At 40.4% G+C, this 17,594-nt stretch overlaps 1 protein-coding gene across 2 annotated transcripts in view; it reads left to right on the top strand.

Moving 5' to 3' along the window:
• Positions 1–6,729: 6,729 nt before the first annotated feature.
• The window catches only part of CDH7 (cadherin 7), a 177,187-nt gene continuing 166,322 nt past the window's right edge, over positions 6,730–17,594 (top strand). For both annotated transcript variants that reach the window (XM_089516963.1, XM_089516962.1), the window contains exon 1: positions 6,730–6,886. The gene's annotated coding sequence lies outside the window, so the exon portion shown is untranslated. The remainder of the gene's footprint in view (positions 6,887–17,594) is intronic.

The following is a 17,594-nucleotide window of genomic DNA, read 5'->3' as shown; positions in this document are numbered from 1 at the left end:
TTCAGTGAACCACCTGGCATGGACCTTATTATTGTATTGATTTATATCCCACTCCCCACCCACCCCGAAATTGGGACACAAAGCAGCTTACAAATTAAAAGAACAATACAATTAAAAACATACAAACGTTAGCATTAAATTACACTAGTACAGTATTAAAACACATCACTCTTTAAAAGAATAAAAAGCAATTAAAAAGCTAAGTAATGTAAAACAGTACATATTAATTCAAAATAGTAAACTGTATTAAAGCAACAAAAACAAAACTACAGTGAGTCCATGCCATACATGGGCTTCACTTCCACAGCTTTCAGCATACGCTGAAGCCACAGTACAATTTAATGAATGCTGTGCGGGCCTGTAGAGCGCATGCCACAACACAACGCATGCACGCACCCCATTAGTTTCAATGGGGCATGAGAATACCTGATTTTCCCCTTACGCGGGGGGTGGGGGAACGGAATGGATCCCTTGCATAAGGGAAGGGACAACTGTATTTACAGACCTTGAAAATGGTATACAGACTTTGGACTCACTCCACTTGTGGTGCAACATTCCCTGAGATATTTTAAGTCCTATCAGTGTTTAAGGCCTCGCTTAAGTCCTTGCTTACTACCAGGCATATTCCACCACTTTTCCTTCTGCACAGAAAGTAGGTGGCACAGAGCAGCAGCTGCTGCTATGCCTACAAGAGCAGGAAAATGAATGGTGATTTCAAGGATTATCATGTGCCCCTACTTCCGAATGCACACCTGCCATGTTGCTTTAAAAGGCACTACAGGTAGGATCACTTCTGCCATGTTTAGAGATTACACATGCATTCAAGCATAAGAAAAGATGTCAGTTGGCTTGTTTATCTCCCCCTCCCCTAAGCAGCACAGTCCACCACCAGTATACTCCCTATAGCATATGATTGATCAGAGCCAGTGGCTCATAAAAGGGGAAATGTCCTACTTTTTCATTAGTGTTCTCTGTGTGTTCTGTTCACATGAAATCTGGCAAGACCTTCTGGACTTGATTCTTTCCACCCAATGGTAAGTAACAGCTTCTGTATAAGTAGGACAAAGAATTTTAAAATATTTTTCTACTTTATATAGAAGTTCAATCTTCAGCTTCTATATAGTGGGACAGCTTCTAGATAAATGGGACAGTTTTACTCTTAAGTTTAAAAGAACAATTCAAAGGTCTGAACTTTATCCCTCACCCCTACATTCAGCACCTTGGATAGCTTATACAAAATTGGTACTTAAGCCTAGAGTGGATTCTTCACTTTACTGACATGAAAGACACTAGCTGCCATTGTCCTGACTTGGCTCCAAGAGAGAGAGGGCAAACTGAAGTAGGCTGTTCTTTACAATCTTTGCTTGTCCAATCATTCCTGCCTCAAGTACTGAGATAGCAAGTAAATGGGCAGGAGGGAGCCCACCCCAGGCTCTCCATGTTGGCAATTCAGCAGAACAATACAGTCTAGCTAGGTGGGGTTGCTGTTTCAGTTCCAAAGTTTAGGAAAATAATTTGTTATCATTATTTTGGGCCTTCAGGTTGACTCTGATGTATGACAACCCTATCTTGGCAAGTTTTATTCCAAGATTTGACATTGCCTTCCTTTGGGTGAGAATGACTTGTCCAGGGTTCTCATTTGGTTTCCATGCCAAGTAGAGATTTGAACCTTGGTCTCCTGGAGAGTCCAGCACTGAAACCTACACTGGTTCTAGGTTGTCAGAAAAAAGACCATTGTGACAGCTGCTCACCTCTCTTTTTAGATGGCCCAGTAGGGCAGTGTGATGCCATGGGTTTGTTTTTGAAAAGGTGGTTTGATTTATCAATTGTATGGCAGAGGATGAAGTAAGTGGCTACTGAGAGGTACAGAAAATGGAGTGTTGAAGTGAATGCTGATTAATGGAATATTTGAAATTTGCATTAGACAGCTGGTGAAAGACAGTTAGGGATGTCATTCTTTACTAACTTTCTTCTCAAAGGTAGCAATGAATAATTTCAGCAATTTTCCTTATGCTGCAAGAAAGTCTTTGAAAAAAAACAACACAGCTTACAAAGGCTATTTGCAATTTGAGACTGATTCTGCACAAAATTTGTATGAGATTGTTTTGTGCAGAAAACAGATTTTTCTGTACAGGAAACAATATTTCTAGAAAATGCTGTTTTCTCTGCAAATCAACGGTGCAAATTTTATCCAAACAAAATCCACGAATATGTATAGCTTTTTTCCCATGCAGAAAACATTTTCTGTGCAGGAATTAATATTTTTTACATTGAAATATTATTTTTCACACAGAAAATGCTGTTTCTTACACAGAAAAAGCTATTTTCTATGCAAATCAGGCATGTGTGAATTTTACACAGAACAAATCCTTTGATTACAGCTGTTTTCTGCACAGATAACAACATTTTCTGTGCAGGAATTAATACTTCTATGTTGAAATATTATTTTTTTACACGGAAAATACTGTTTTCTGAACGAAACAAGTACATGTAAATTTTGCACAAAATCAAGTCCCAAATTGTGAAGATTCTTTTCAGTCCAGGATTCTGCTCATCACAGTTTCACCACACTTGAAACACATGTTTCTTCTTGTTGGGGTGCTTTTTGACCATTTCCCAATATTTTCAAATATTATCTTTATGTCTAAGGTGGAAGTTATAGGTTGATTTTGGGGAGAATTGAGTTTACCCTGGGGTCTGAGAAAAGTGCACCTGGAAAAAGTGTTTGAGAGGGGTTTGAATTAGACGAGGGTTGAAGTAAGAGAAAGGAATTGAGTTCTGTGATTGGTAATGGTCTGATTTAGCTTGAGAGGAGTGAGTGTGGTGTTTTAGACACACACACACACACATCACAAAAAGAGTGGAACCCCCACATGCAGCAGTGGCATACCCAAATCGGGTGTCATCTGCCAAAAATAGGAGGCCTCCACCATAGCAGCAAAGCTAGAAGAGGACTTGGCCCTATCCTTTATTGGGCCAGCAAAGATGTCCTCATGAGGAGGCGTCCACCAACATGGCAAGCCAGGAGGCCCTAGCCAGGTGTCACCCCAATTCTGGGGTGTCACCTATGTGGGCCATCACCATCACCCCCCCCCCCCACCCTCTGCAACCCCTAGTTATGCTATTGAACAGTAGAAGGATATAAATGAAGCTCCCTACAGGCAGCACAGTGAATGAATGAGCAGAAATTGAGTAGTCAGTGCCTTTGCTTGCTTGGCCCTCCCTGTCTCTCTGGTTGGAAGGACTGGGCCCCAATCCCACCAACCTGTCATGGCCATGACAGAGTGCAGGTGAGCTAGAGAGGGGATGGGGAAGGCTGCTATCTGACCTCCACTTTGCATTCACAATTGTGCTTCCTCTTTGGACACTGTGATGGTGTATGGGCAAGGGTGGTGTGGGTGTATAGCATACAGCTACTACCTCCCCTTACTCACCTGGGCACAGCCAAGTTCATTGCACATTGGCAAGAACCCTTTAAACTCTCTCTTTCATGTGGGCAATAGGAACAGCAGCTTCCTAGTTTGAGTACAAGGAGGTGGAGGATGTCCTGATCACTTCGGATTTCATGAAAAGAGGTGGAACTTCTAGTAATTATTTTATTACTATTATTAGACTGAGTATGGTAAAGGAACACCAAACTGATAGTGATTAATTTTTCTTGGTTGGTTCCAGACCAATCCACACCCCGTTCATTTCAGCAGCTCTATTTAAGTTCAATTAAGGATTGTATTTACTGTCTGAGAAGTAGAGGGTGTGTGTGCAGGTAAATTTTCTTTTCTGTCTCAGTTCTCAAAATAACTTGGTTGGCTTTGGGTACCATGCACTTCGACTGCACCAGGGGCCAACATTTTCTGCCTCGAGCAGCAAAATGTCCTGAGCAAGCTCTGTTACAAGTCTGTCAAAGGCAGGGGCTGCATCTGCACTGCAGAATTAATGCAGATTAACACCTGTTTTAACTACCATGTCTCAGTGCTCTGGAATGCTGGGTTTTGTAGCATTGTGAGATATTTAACCTTCTCTGACAGAGAGCTCCAGTGCCTCAAGAAACTACAAATCCCTGGATTCCATAGGATAGAGTCATGGGAGTTAAAGCTCTAATGTGAAACTGCATTAATTCTGAAGTGTGAACAAGGGTAGGGCTGGCTTCTTCCTCCCACCACCCTCCTGTGTTCCTCTTTAGGCACTGGGGCCAGAGGAATAGAGGAAGGGAATGTTGTGAGGAAGACAGTGGAGATGAAGGCATGCAGGGGTTTCCATCATAATCTGGAGGCACCTCCTTGCATCTGTATCTCTTACCAGGATGATCAGATGTTCTAACCACAAAGGAGGACAAGACACTGCACAATATAGGCCATTCAACAATAATGCAAGACATGCTCAAAACGAAGGAGCCTTCCTATAATATTTATAATTGATATGCAGTAATAATCTATCTATTTACCAAATCAATTTTTATGTTTTTAAATTGACTATTTTTCTACAAACAATATTTAATTGTCACTATTACTTATGTATTTGATAGCTTATTGTTATCTGTTACTCTGTTCAAACTCAATCAAATTATATTTATTTCAGTTAATTCACTATACAATATATAAATTATCCCACAATGATTCCTTTCCCAAGATAATTAATTTTCCTCAATTTTCCCCCAAGTGCTAATACAAAACATCAAATTCATATTGATATGTAGCTTTCATTCAATAATGATATATCACAGTATTATAATCAGCAATTATCTCTATACTAATCCTTTCTCCAGTTTCTTCAGTTTGCTCGGTCTCCCACTGCTTCATTTCTCTCATTTGTTATTTTCCTTCACTTAGTCTTATATCCCTTTCTCTTAGCTCTAATAGTTTCAATTCCATCCCTCAATGTCTTTCAGAGTCTCCATTTTTGACAAGGCTGAAAGGTAGGAAAGGTCCTGGAAAAGGAGGATGTCTAGACATCCTGGATGGGAGAGAAGGCATGTTGCCCAAGGGTTTCCATAGACTGTAAAACTGAGGGTGAGGACTTCAAAATTCACAATCTGTAAACTGCTCTGAAGAGTTTATCACATGGGGGACAATTGGAAGTGTAAACGGTGATTAACCTGTGATAATCCCGCAGTTGCACTAATGGTTTTCATGCAAAGTCATGTTCAAAGTGCTATTATCCCATGAATAACCTGTGATAATCCTGCAATTGCACTAATGGTTTTCACATGACTTTGAGATGAAACATGATCAAAGTGCCATTATCCCATGAACAACCAGGCAAGAAACAGCAGGAAATTATTCATGGGATTTCCCCGTGCATGACTTTTTGCTGTTTATTCCCTGGTTATTCACGGGATAATGCCTCTTGTGTTAATCTCATTTTAACCATGTTTTAATGTCAGTTGCGTGGTTTTCACTGGTTAATCACTCTTTAAACTGCACATTTTCTGAAGAAATGTTCACACTGCAGAATTAATGCATCTGAGGAAGCAGACTGGAGGCTACGAAAGCTCATGCTGCCAATTTCTTTCTGACAGTTAGTCTCAAAGGTGCTGCAAGATCTCTCTACGTCCATATCCCCCCCCTCTGATAAACTCCTGAGAGCCTTTGTAGCTAAAAAGTGGGGTAATCCGGGACTACTGCACCTCCTTGCGTGACCAGATGTGTCCTCCTTTTCCAGGACATGGCCCACACCCTGTCCAAGAAGGATTCCAAAAGGGCCTCCAATTTTGAGCATGGCTAAGAATCACAAATTGACATGCGCGCGCGCATACACACACACACATGAGTGTTTTTAGGCCAGACTGACCTGATACATCCTCATTTTCTAGGACATGTCCTACATTTCAACCTTCTGTCCTGGGAATGGAGGGTGTCTCACTCTGTCAATTCATGCTTTTTAGCTATGGTCAAAATGGAAGACTTTCTGGAATTCCTCCTGTACAGGAGCTTGAAATGTAGGTCGTGTCCTGGGAATGGAGGATGTCTCACCCTATGCTATATATATATATATATATATATATATATAGAGAGAGAGAGAGAGAGAGAGAGAGAGATTTAACACAGGGTGTGGCGTCCTCCTTTCCCAGGACACATCCTACATTTCAAGCTCCTATCCAGGAGGGATCCCAAAAATTCCTCCATTTTGACCATGGCTAAGAAGCATGAACTACTTATTTCCAGGAGTGTTTTAGGTTATTATTATTATTATTATTATTATTATTAAAAACAATAAAATAAAATAAATAGAGTCCTCCTCCTCCTTTGGAGTTTTTATGAAGAAGTCTGGTGGTCACCCTGTCAAATATAAATAATGTCATTGACAGGAGACCCAAACTGGACAGGAAGGTCATGGCGGGGTGTGGGGGGGGGGGGAGAGAGAGAGAACTGCATCCCTCCCTCTCTCCTCCTTCCCTCCCTCCCTCCCTCTTTCTTTCTTTCTTTCTTTCTTTCTTTCTTTCTTGCTCAGGAGGAGAAAGACCAGCCGGCCAGGCCAGGCTAAAAGGCAGAAAAGCCGCTGATTGGGCGAGGCGGACTCAGCAGCAGCAGCAGCACCACCACCAGCAGCATCAGAAGCATCAGCATCTTCATCTTCATCCCCCTCGCCTCTCGCCTCTGATTGGCTCTCCCGTCTTCCTCGGCGTGCTCTGATTGGCTGAGAGGGAACCCCCTCCTGTGCCGGCTCCTGCCCGAAGCCTCTCTGAATCCCTCTTGCCTAGGCAAGCAAGTTCTCCAAGCCCGAGCCCGGGCACATGGAGCGCAGGAGCAAGAGCAGGAGCCGCGCGGACGCCACTGCTGCAGCAGCAGCACCAGCAGCAGCCCTCCTCTGCCTGGATTAAAGGCGGCGCGGAGGGGAAGGAAGCAAGCGAGCAAGAAGGAGGCAAGGCAAAGGAAGGTCACCTCGCCAGGTAAGCAGCAGGGGCAAGGGCAGGGCGAGAGGGACAGGCAGGGAGTCCCATTGCTATCCCTCCCTCCCTCTCTTCTTCCTTCCTTCCTTCCTTCCTTCCTCAGGGCCAGGGCACAAAGTCTTATACATATATTTTGTGGGGTGTCTTGCTTGGCAAGAGAGAGAAACAGAGAGAGAGTTTGTTTGGCAAGTCATATATATATATATATATATATATATATATGTTTGTGTGTGTGTGTCATGGCAGGTCACATACATCTATATATATATCTGTAAATCATGATAGCTAGATAAATTCTTCTTCATCTTCTTTCCCTCGCGAAGTTTCCTTCCACCTGGAATGGATCCTCCTCCCGTTCGAAGATGCTGCCTACTTGAATAATAAAATAAAAGATAAAATGAAATACAAATGCACACAAGATCAGCAACGACCAAAAACAGAGCCTTGCAGGAGAGAAAGAGAGCTTCAAGTTTATATATATATATATATATATATATATATATATATATATATAGTGTTTGTCTTTGTGTGTATGACTTGCCAAGCAAGCCCCTCTGTATAGCTATCTATCTATGACTTGCCAAACAACCCCCCTTCTCTCTCTCTTTCTATATATATACACACACACACACACACACACACACAGAGCGGTTTAAAGATATATATGTGTGTGTGTGTGACCTGCCATGCAAACTATATATATATATATATATATATATATATATGGTTTGCCAAAGAAACCCCTCCAAATATATAGCTGTATGTATATGACTTGCCAAACAAACCCTCTCTCTCTCTCTATATATATATATATATGACTTGCCAAGGAAACTATATATGTGTGTGTGTGTATATATGACTAGCCAAACAAACCCCTCCACACACACACACACACACACACACACACACATATATATATGACTTGCAGAGCAAACTCTCTCTCTGTCTTTTTCTCTCTATATATGCATGACCTACCAAGCAAGGCACCCCACAAAATATATGTATATGTCTTCCAATATATATATATATATATGACTTGCCAAGCAAACAAGTCACTATATATATAGAGAGAGGGGAGGGGGGTTGTTTGCTTGGCAGAAGCCTTCCTCCCCTCAAGCAAAGACTTCCCCCCTTCTGTTCCATTTCTTCATAGCAATCTATTTATTGCGAGTCTTGTTAATAATGCCTCCCTTTTTCGTGGTTGTTGTTATTGCTGCTGTTGTTGTGTGCCACCAAGTTGTTCCTGACTTCTGGCAACCCTAAAGGGTTTTCTTGGCAAGTTTCGTTGGTGGTGGTGAGGGGTGGCATTGCCTTCCCCTGAGGCTGAGAGAGTGTGCCTTGCCAAAGGGAAAAACCGAGGCATTGAGGGAGGGGAAAAAAACCATAAGAGAATTGCTGAGGAGGAGATCGATCGCGTAAGAAAGCTGGGACAAAGTCAGCGACTTTTGCAAAAGGAAGCCTTCACCCACTCTGTTAAAAAATAAATAAATAAAGCAATCCAACTCAGATCTACCAAGAAAGAAAGAAGCCAAAGCCATCCAGTCTTCTTTCTTTTTCTCCTCCTCCTTTCAGTTGCTGTGAAACTAAAATGCCATCACCTTGTTTTCATCCTAATATCTGGTACCAATGCTGTGGATTGAAAAGGAGTTTCATTCTATGCAGGGAAGTGTGCACCAGGGCTTGTGTTACATACATACATCCCACGCTTCGCAGCGCTGCATCCGCACTGCAGAAATAATCCGGTTCGACACTGCTTTAGCTGCCATGGCTCAGGGCCATGCAATTCTGGGAGTGGTAGTTTGTAGTTCATTTGTAGTTCAGAACCAACTGCAGTTTTCAGAACTCCAGAGCCTTGAGCCGTGGCAGTTAGAGTAGTGTCAGACTGGATTATTTCTGCAGTACGGATGCATGTGGAGGTTTTGGAAATTAGCATTCAGTTTGGAAGGTTAGCTCTGCGGTGCTGGAATGTTTCCACCTGATCTCCTTGGGGCATGCATTGGAATAGATTCCATTATTATTATTATTATTATTATTATTATTATTAAAAATCATTTGAGAATTGGCTTTTTGCCCTCCTTGCCTGGGTGCTCAAGTTGATCAATAAAACAAAAGGGATGTTTCTCCTCAAGCTCAGGTCTTCCCTCTGTGGTTTAGGTGAATTTCCCCTTGCTTCCTAGGTGCCTTTGCTTAGCAAGGCATTGGATTTTTTTCCCCCCGAAGGGAGGGATGATGATGAGCGAAGCCTTTTTGATTCTGCAAATTGAATGGCGGATACTTTAATCCTTTCCCATTGTCGCGAAGAAAAGTCTTGCTTGATAGATTGCATCTGGATTCAAAGCAGACTTAAGAGATGGCATTCTTGTCTTTATAGTTTGTCTGAGAAGACGTAGTGCTCTGCCCTCCCTGCCCCCCCCCCCCCCCCCCCGCAAATTAAAGACGCTTAAACCTTTGCTAAATCTAAAAATATATTGCCAGGAAGGCAAGAACAGTCACTCACTCACCACCTGGTTTTGTAATGGTGTAAAATATACTGTAGGATTCCTCCCCCCTTGAAACTTTATTGTGAAATTGCTGGTAGATGCTTTGAAACTGGCACCAAAGGTACCCTCTTGTGTGTGTGTGTGCTTTTTAAAGCAAAAGTTGAGTACTGTATGTGGTTTCATATGTCCTATTTTTGACACCTGAATTCTGGAAGAGATGTGGGTGAGGTGAAAATAACCCAATATATTAATTGGTTAGTGCCAAGGTGTGGTAGTAAAGGGTCTAGTTGATGCCTGACATGTAAATGATAAAGGCACAGCAGACACAGATTAGCAGGAAAGGATCATAACTGGCATGCTGGCACTAATGTAACATCGTTTCAAAGATCACAGCAGCCACACCAGAGTGTTTAGCAATCCTACTCCTGTAGGTCTCATTAAAAGTATGTGCCCTCTCTTTGCTGTTGTGACTACCTTTGAAATCTGTGGCTGAGAATGAGATCTGTCATCTGTTCAAAACCCCAAATCTAACTTCCAAGCCATCATGGGCTGTGAGCCCCATTGAAATGGGGATGGCCTGCTTTGTTTATTACAAAATAATGACACTATATCAGCAAACAGACAGAAAAATGACTGAGAAACTGACATGTTTTTGTGTGTTAATAAAATAAAATTCCAGATAATTTAGATCCTTTATTACTGAAGAATAATGGCTTTTGGGTTAGAGGGAGAAACAGGACACAGTAACAGATATACGTACCGTGGTCCAGAGAAGTAAGCCTGTGGATATATAAAAAAACTTTACCGGTCTTTTTTGCACAGTGCCTGAAAAGGTTTTATCTCTTTAGTATGAAGTGAAGGGAGACACAGTACTGTATAGTCTTACTCTTTCTTCAGAAGGATATTAACAACTGTGCTGGTCAGATATTGTTGTACCTTATAAAGTATATAATAATAATAATAATAATAATAATAATAACTTATTTATTTATAGCCCGCCCAATCACGAGGAATCCGGGCAGGTTACAATAGGTATATGATTATAACAAACTAAGTACTACTATAGGTCAGATGGATGAAGTTTAAAAATGAAGTTTACAACTCCTTAAGTCTCCCTGTGGTGATTTAATAAGAGTGTGCTGCATTTCTTGCAGAATTGCAGTTCATCCTTGGGCTGACCAGTTTTGGTCCAAGCAAACTCATTTCCAGTGATAGCATCTATTTATTATTCCAGAATTATGCCTCAGAACCATTTTGCGCCTAGGACTTTGGTGCCTGTGCATATGTTTAACCTTTAGAAAAGTCAGTCGCTGAAGGCATGGCGTGTTTGCCCTTCATATAGAGACCCATGTTTGATTCATCCTGAATCGGTGTCCTTTCAGCAAGGAGGTCTTTTTAAAGGTTGTTGTTGTTTTCAGTCCCAAGAGTACCCCAAATAAAGGTAATGAATGGAAGTTGCTTGTTTTCAACTTTTCAGTGATCTGGAGTTGAATTTCAACAGCCAGGAACTGCCTTTGTAGCACAGCCTTGGGCTATTGTGCTTGCCATTGGCTATTTCATAGTTGTATATTGCAGTAACACTTAAAACAAAAAGCAAGAAAACTAAACCAAACCAAAAGAAAAGAGCTGTTCTTATTTGCTGATATGGCACTATTTGCTTATGCATGCATTTGTGCCAGCCCTGTGTTCTGCTCTCTCAATGCATGCATTTGTGCCAGCCCTGTGTTCTGCTCTCTCATGGCAATAAAGAACAAAATGAGTCTTGTTGAGAGGGGGTGCTTGAAGACAGATGATGGCTACCTCTGCCTCGGACTGACACATCTATGTATATGCAGCGATACATGAGTGCCTCCTCTGGGAGCATAGTGGCTGTGCAGAGAGATGTCACATAATAATCCTTTCTCCAGGGCATTATGGAGATGTCTCCATCTTGAAGGGCGGCACTGTTTGGCTGAGTGCTAAAACCGAAATTCTAAGTGTGAGGAGTTAGAATTCTTGGATGCTATTTTTTTTAACTGCTAGAAATAGTATAGTGTGTTAGACTGTCCGTACTTCTTCCCACACTAATGTCACATGTGGACTTTGGGGAGATACTTTGCATATTGTCCCCTGTAGAAGTTGGAAAAAATTAAAATAGTTGTTCTGTATAAGTGAACAACGTATGTGTGCACTTAGTCAGTCGAGGGTGAAACCCTTGGATGAAGCACTTAAGCTGGGGAAATGTTTTCCTTTTGTATAGTAAATGATTTTCATCTAAATTATATTCCAAGTAAGAAACAAATAGAATCGAAAGAGTTCAGTGGAATGCATGCATTTGTTAATACCCAAATCTCATTTGAGATACGCCAGGTGAATAGCTAGGATTACCCAACCCTTATCGCAAACCTGAAACACACTTTTTAGACCGCTATTAAAACTGAAGCACTTCAGTACTGCTTCTTGAGCCTTGTGTAAATTTGATTACTTTTTTTTTGATCATTCATTCAATATGGAAAATTCTGCCATTCCCAGAAGTATAGCTATTACTTTTCTGTAAGCTTGTCAGCCCTTTCAGTTTGAGCTTGCAGAGGAACCTGGAGTTAGTTCAGCATATCAAGGCCATATGTTTGGAGCAGTGCATACTCCTTGAACAATAATCAGATTTAGATTCAGGAAGCATGTAGTTCCTGCATGAATATCCAGCCAAGTTTAATAATAGGAGGATGTACTCTGTAGTTAGTACTCTCATCTGGTGCAGGGAATTAAATGAGTTTAATCATGTGAGCTTTTAATTCAGGGACTCATTTTATGATGGGGAAGAGGGGGGCTTTCCACACTTATTCCTATAAAATGGTAAAGTCTGTGTCAGCACTTGTAGTGCACTTTAAGGATAATTTTAATAGATTTAATTAATCCACTTGTTTGGATTCATTTCACCCATAACTGCATAAGTTTCATGAATTGAGGGAATCCTCTGATTATGCTTTTCATTAAAAAAAACAAAAAAAACAAGATTTTTGAGAGATGTGATTCTACTTGAATGCACGCAGGAGAGGGACATTTGCCTTGTAGTGTAAGTAATACCGTTTTCCTAGTGGGATTGTAAAATAGGATGACAGATTGTAATTGCAGTAACTGTGGCTGATCAGCTAACATGGGGCGGACCTGCTGCTTCCACAGCATTCAAGGGGTCATAGTGCAGACAACAAGGATAACAGCCAACTATAGAATTATCACAACACGCAGGGTTTTATTTGATTGAAAGACTGTGGAGAAGTGTGAAAATGAAGGGATAACTTTTGCACTGTTGACCTTGGTGGAGTGCAGTTTCCAAGCTTCCATTGTCTGCTCTCTACATCAGGGTTGTTTTCAGGGACAGAACAGATCCGGGTTAACAACCAGGCAGTCATATAATACTGAGAAGTTAAAGCCATTAAAAGGGGGAAAGTAGTTGGAAAGCATTATCTGAAGGCTTTAAAAGACAGTGTGTGACTTTCTACTGGAAAACGTTTGCAATATATAGAAACCTTGGCTTGGAAAGCTCTAAGAAAACTCGCTTAACAGTAAGGTACAGTGGAGCATGTAGTTACGAGGTCAGGACTAGAGAAACCAGATTGGGTGGAGGCCTCTACATATGTACAGATGTTCCTGTCAAAAGAATGACTGAGAGTTAAGAGTGGAATGAACATGGAGATGTGCTTCAAAAAGAAAATGTGTGGTTGTGGTGGAATAACCTTGTTCCTAAATGTAAAGATCGAGGAAGGTTGCAAAAATCTGTCACTTCAAAAAGGCTACAAGAGAAGGTTTTACTATTGTTGTAAGTACTTTTCAGTTTATAAGCACTATTCAGTTCAATGATCCCGGACTTTCATTCAATCCTTATTACTAGCTGTGTTATTTTTTAAAAATATGTGGCATCATACTCTAGGTTTTAATTCTTAAAAATCATATATTAATATTATTAGTCATCCTATTATGACACAGATGCTCAGTGCTGAAGACATTTACATGGAGATAAAACCTTATTTTAGGAAAACTTACTTCTTGGTATAGTAGTAGTATTATGTTCTAGAAAGTAAAGCTTAGAATACAATTTACTTGGAATACAGTTTGCTTGGATGTAAGTGGAACCTATTTCTTAATAACTATATTTCAATGTAGGGCTCTTTAAGTGCCAGTTCTTTACACATTAACCTGAGAATCAGCCTCATTAATTCTGGCTAGACATACATAGGATTGTGTCATCAGTCCCTCTTTGTTGCCAAAATGGCTTAGAGTACAGTGTTCCAATGGATCTCATAAAAATATATGAAAGTAATGAAAATTTTTAATAAATATAACCTTTGAAGTGTTATGGACCATCTGAATATGTATATAAATATGGTGGATACTTAATTACTGCATATTGATTTTTATTTGAAAATGTTTCTCCCATACGTTTGACATAGTGTATAAGGGCTGCTATATCTATTCCAATATGAAACAAATCAACTGAAGATAATCTTAAATCATGATATCCAGATTAAAATGCTGGACCATAAGGAACAACATGAAATTTTTTTTGAATTAATGTGAAAAATAGAGCTTTTAATGAAACTTGAGGATTTTTGGAACATCTTTGAACTGTTTTCTCTTCAGTTATATTTAGATGTTTTAAAAATACACTAATTGCAAAGTGCAAATATCTTTTCCTCCAGCTTCCCCTTCCCCTGTTTGTCAATTGTTCATTCTGAAGATGTTCAAGGTTGACACAAGAGCACTTTTAAAACACAATCTTTGAGTTACTTTCTCCTTCACTTAGTACTTTACTCCTTGAAGCAGAGATGACACAAATGACACCTAAATCGTAGGAGAAAGGTGCAGACTCTTTATTGCTTTCAGTGGTAGTAATATTCATGTTGCTCAGGCTGACAAACATAAGCCTGAATGTATGTATGCCTTGGCAGTTAAAAGGCTTTTCAATAATATGAAGGCTGAGATGATAGTTAATGACTTTGTACAGTAAATGATCCTGAAATGATGGTATTCCGACACATACATATAGCATTGTAGCATATATTTGTGTGTTTATAGCTATAATACATGCATCTATATGAAACGGAAGATAAAGTATATTTAATAAATAATTGACTGTTCCGCAAGAATGCAAAGGTATTATAAACTAGATATTGCTTTCTCATTTTTTAGAAGTTACCACACTGCAATGTTAAACAGACTGGAAAGGCAAAGAAATAAAAGTAAAGAATATGTGCAGATAAAATAACAGCCATTAAGACTACAGCAAGTAAACTATCCAGTTGGAAAAATGTGTTACCACTTAACTGAACAAAAATAATTAGAACAGTGAAACACCCAGCTGAAAGTATTTGGAAAAGTATAAATAATGAGGTCCTCCACCAAGATTGGGGTAGGAATTCTGTTGTTTTCCAGATGTTGTTATACAGCAACTTCTGGCATTCCTCACCTAGGTGTGCTAGACTTAGTTATTAGGTACAGCCATTGAAAGTGTATTATCAGAAACACAATACTTTCAGCAAAAAATGATAGATCTCAGTTGAGTCCCATTTTTTCATTTAACATAATTTTCCTCATGAGCCAGTATGTTCACACTGAATATCAATTTACCAGCAGCAGTCAGTGCTGTGAAGGATGTGCTTATCATTATGGGATAAGATACAACCAGATGCTGTATGTCACAAGGAGGGAAATGTCACAAGGAGTTATGATATCTTCCCAGCAGCCTCTTGTTCTCAATACTGTAGTTTCATAGTTGAGGGTTTGGGTATGCCTTTGGCTCCTTTGAATTTATGCCTGGGACCATGTGTTATAGCTGCACTCCATATGGCAATCTTCACCCTCTTCTGCAGGGTTAGGATAAATGGTAGCAACAATTTTGTGTCACACTAAAGATTACCTCAGTCCTGGAGTATAAATGGTTCTTTGGAGCAAGACCTTTCAAAGTGCTTTGAAAAGAGGCCCCAACATATTGCAAATGTTTTACTGACATTTCTTATGAAAATTGAGTTGGTATTTTTATCTCTGTTAAATAACAATCTGTTGCCGCTCTGAAAAAAAACCCTGACAGTTTATCAATATCAGATGGCTATTAAAACTAAGCTGGAACTGTGTGGTAGTAATGGCAGCTGAAGGGAAATGACAGCTGAAGGTTATGTTTGGTGGTCTTGCCAGTCCATGGTTAAGAAGGCTTAACTATGGACCATTGGGAAGTCTGAATGGAAAAATCATGTTTTGCATCACCCAGCAAACTAGAATTGGAAACTCTGACTTGAAGGTGAAATTCAGCACATGATTTGTGTTGGTATAAGGCTAGATTGACTAGTCATATCTATTACTGTGCTTCTGCCAGCTGAGCTACATAATTGAAACAATAGTACTGAGCAACTGGGGGGGGGGGGGATATGCATGCCCTTAGCTGTAGCTTGCTGAGCAGATGACAAACAGAAGCAGAGAAACTCTTAATGATTTGATGATGCAAACTATAGTTTGATATACTATTTGCCTGAGTTGGTATCTTTCTTGGACATTAAACAAATAAGTCAACTTAGCTGTTACACAAGAATGGAACTGGAAACAAATGAAATGGGAAGGGAGGCCATAAAAGAGCAAGAGAAGATCCTACAGAGTAAAGGTATACAACTGAGCACTTATGTTACAATTGTACAAGCCATGGTATATCCCATCACTGTGTATGGATGTAAGAGCTGGACATTGGGGAAAAAAGCAGATAAAAATAAAATCAACTCATTTGAGATGTGGTGAGGAAGAAGCATGCTGCGGATACCATGGACAGCCACAAGACAAACAAATAGGCCTTGAACAGATCAAGTCTGAAATACTTCTATAAGCCAAGATGACTAAACTGAGGCTGTCCTATTTTGGCCACATCATGAGAAAACATGGCCCATTAGAAAAGACAATAAAGTTTGGAAAGTTTGAGGGTAGAAGAAAAAGAGGTAGACCATACATCAGATAGCTGGACTCAATTAAGAAGGTCACTGGTATGAATCTGCAGGTCTTGAGCAAAGCAATGGAAGACAGGGTGTCTTGGACATAGCTACTATGTATTATTGGCTAGAGTACTGAGCATCTGTAGTTAGCTTAATGACTTCCAGTTTGTTTCCCTGTTGTTCAATCATTGCCTGCAGTGATAAGGGGGAAAGAGCCATCATGACTCATCATTTAATGATTATGATGTTAGCTGTTTCTCAGGTGCAAATGATCAGTGATAAGCTGGAGTTATCATATCAGTAATGTCATTACATCTTCATTTTGATCTTCGGTTTGGGTACTGATACTTGTTTGTCTACCATAATTAGAACTTTAAACACACACACACACACACACACACACACACACACACATATATCCTATATTATGTTTACTTCATGCGGATCCTAGCAGCTGTTTGAAGTATTTGTAAAATATGTTTTAAAGCAAATCTGAATTGGAGTCATTGGCCCAGTATAGAATGTGGAAAAGGGGCGGTCTGCAGCCGCCCCTTTTCTTGCCGGGTTGGGAGCAGGGGAGTCTCACTGGCAGCCCAGAGGCCCCTATGCGGTGCTTTTCCAGGCCACAGAGAAGCGGCAAAATGCCGTGGCCTGGAAAGAGGTGTCCATGGGGCACCATTTCAGCGCTACAGCACATGTCTTGAAATCATGTTTCCATCCTGCACAGAATAAAAGACAAAAAATTAAAATTTATTATTTCACCACATTGTTTTAATCCAGTGGCTCAAGTGGTTAAAACTCTGACTGTTGATTGCTAGATCGACGTGTTGGCAGTTTGAGGCCCGGGTGCCACATAATGGGGTGAGCTTCCATCACTAGCTGCCTCGATTGCATAGCCGTCTCGACTGCATTTTGTAGAGGCGGGAAATAAATAAATATTATTATTATTATTACTACTACTATTAGTCCCAGCTTCTGCCCACCTAATAGTTCGAAAGCATGCAAATGCAAGTAGATAAATAGGTACCACTCCGGTGGGAAGGTAAACAGCATTCTGTGCAATCATGCTGACCACATGCTCACAGAGTAGTCTCTGACAACGCTGGCTCTTCGGCTTAGTAATGGAAATGAGCACCACCCCCATGGTAGGACACAATTTGACAACCTTGTCAATGGGGAATACCTTTACCTTTAAACAAAATAGTGCCCCATACTCCAAAAGAAGACTGAAATCCAGTGTAAAACTGATTCTGTCAAGGAGAATGGTATCCCTTCTTGATT

Source organism: Sceloporus occidentalis, unplaced genomic scaffold (assembly GCF_023333645.1).
Source record: "Sceloporus occidentalis isolate IW3139 unplaced genomic scaffold, rSceOcc1.0.p SCAF_3, whole genome shotgun sequence".
Taxonomy (NCBI): domain Eukaryota; kingdom Metazoa; phylum Chordata; class Lepidosauria; order Squamata; family Phrynosomatidae; genus Sceloporus; species Sceloporus occidentalis.
Note: the sequence above shows the minus strand (reverse complement) of the source record. Positions and strands in the feature narration are given on the sequence as shown.